This window comes from Theropithecus gelada, chromosome 12 (assembly GCF_003255815.1).
Source record: "Theropithecus gelada isolate Dixy chromosome 12, Tgel_1.0, whole genome shotgun sequence".
In the NCBI taxonomy this organism is placed as follows: domain Eukaryota; kingdom Metazoa; phylum Chordata; class Mammalia; order Primates; family Cercopithecidae; genus Theropithecus; species Theropithecus gelada.
The window spans coordinates 49,439,132-49,441,764 of NC_037680.1; positions in this window are offsets into that span (position 1 = coordinate 49,439,132).

Here is a 2,633-nt window from a genome sequence, read left to right on the forward strand (position 1 = left end):
CTTCATGCTAAAAACTCTCAATAAATTCGGTATCGATGGGATGTATCTCAAAATAATAAGAGCTATTTATGAGAAACCCACAGCCAATATCACACCAAATGGGCAAAAACTGGAAGCATTCCCTTTGAAAACTGGCACAAGACAGGGATGCCCTCTCTCACCACTCCTATTCAACATAGTGTTGAAAGTTCTGGCCAGGGTAATCAGGCAGGAGAAAGAAATAAAGGGTATTCAATTAGGAAAAGAGGAAGTCAAATTGTCCCTGTTTGCAGATGACATGATTGTATATCTAGAAAACCCCATTGTCTCAGCCCAAAATCTCCTTAAGGTGATAAGCAACTTCAGCAATGTCTCAGGATACAAAAATCGATGTGCAAAAATCACAAGCATTCTTATACACCAATAACAGACAGACAGAGAGCCAAATCATGAGTGAACTCCCATTCACAATTACTTCAAAGAGAATAAAATACCCAGGAATCCAACTTACAAGGGATGTGAAGGACCTCTTCAAGGAGAACTATAAGCCACTGCTCAATGAAATAAAAGGATACAAACAAATGGAAGAACATTCCATGCTCATGGATAGGAAGAATCAATATCATGAAAATGGCCATACTGCCCAAGGTAATTGATAGATTCAATGCCATCCCCATCAAGCTACCAATGACTTTCTTCACAGAATTGGAAAAATCTACTTTAAAGTTAATACGGAACCAAAAAAGAGCCTGCATTACCAAGTCAATCTTAAGCCAAAAGAACAAAGCTGGAGGCAAAAATTTTCATTTAAATACTGAGCAACATACTCTTCCTGCCACTTTAAAAAATCACCTCCAATATCATCTCTCACATTTTTCATTAGCCATATGGGTTATAACTTCATGAAATAAGACAGAAAAAGTGCAAGGCATGCTGGCACTGACTCAACCACACAGGGTGAGCCAATTATGAATATATTACCCTACAGTAAGCCTGCTGGTCAACTTGTCCCATCATGTACTAAAGATTCTCATTGAGTTTTCCGATTCAGGAAAGCACCCTATGGCTAAAAAATCTACTTTACCATAGTGGAGATAATCCATGCCAGCTAACTAAAATAACCAACATAATTCTTCATTCTTACATGTAAACAATAACAAACAATCACCAGAGATGTCTGAGAAAACGAGTACCATAAAAATAAAAAAACAAAGATGGTGTTCCTATGCTACGCCATCTTCAGAGTCCTAATCTTTGAGTTTTAGACACTTCAAAGTCCTAATTAGCATTTATCCCAAGGGATTCATCAAGCTATCAAGTTCTCTTGTACTAAGACTACTCAAGGTCCACCCCGATTTGTCTATGAATCTGGGGAAGGGTGACAGCTTGAATTTGGTCTCCATCTATATACACATTTACAGATAAGGTGAGTGAGGAGCTGAAGGGCCCAGGGCTTTAAGAATACCTATGAACTTTGTTCTATAACAAGATGTCGACCCTGAAACTTGTACTGTCCAGGTCCATCAGGATCTGAATCATCTAAAGATATGTCTAAGACAACTTCCTCCAGAGACTGGAGATGTTGCTCATAGCTATTAAGCTGTGTCATCTGACACACTGAAACTTCGTAGAGGGGTTTATGTAACTAATTTGCATGGTAAAATAATCCAGATAAACTGGTTGTCTAGACAGATGGAGGCTGGCTAAGCGAGGCTGAATTTTGATTACTCAACTGAAATAATTCAGTACAATTTTGTATATCTGACTTATAATTATTTTGAAATGTTTACCACAGTGGGGTGGGAAGGTTTGCTCTATATTAACAAAGTGAAAACTTAGGCAATTATCCAGTTATTTCAACACTTTTATTTTTTCCCTGCCATCTGCTAGTAAAAAGAATTTTGATTAAAATACTTAAATAGTTGAGGCAAAAATGTGCTTGTATGCGCATGTGTGTGTGAAGGGTTTACAGTTACATGAACATACAGATAAATAAATAGCCCTGCTCTCCACTTCTTTCTGACAGAACTTTTTTTCCATTAAAGTACTCCTGTGTTAGTCAGCTTGGGCTGCCATAACCAAATACTACCTACCTACCTACTACTTCCTACCATGTACCTACCTGTGTTCAATTTTCTCTCTCCACTAGGAAAACAACAACAGCAACAACTTTATCATTATCATAGACTAAGGCCATTTCTAAAGAAGAAGTTGAAAGTGGGGAGAATTATCATAAAACATGATTGGTAATGAAAAGAGTGTTATGTGTCAGGAGGATGAATTAGTGAGAATAGATTCTAGTCAAGTGTCTTTCTCGAGAATCAACTCTCACGGAACCTCCAAAATGTATATAAGATGAATTACCGCGGATGGAAAATTAACCTAATAAATAACCCAATTAATGTTTTCAACAAAAGTTCCACTCTTTAAGACTTCAAAAACAATTTTAAAAAGTGAAAAAGAGACTGGGTGCGGTGGCCTGTAATCCCAGCACTTTGGAAGACTGAGGCAGGTGGATCACTTGAGGCCAGGAGTTTGAGACCTACATGGCCAACATGGCAAAACCCTGTCTCTGCTAAAAATACAAAAATTAGCCGAGTGTAGTGATGCGTGCCTGTAATCCCAGCTACTCAAGAGGCTAAGGAACAAGAATC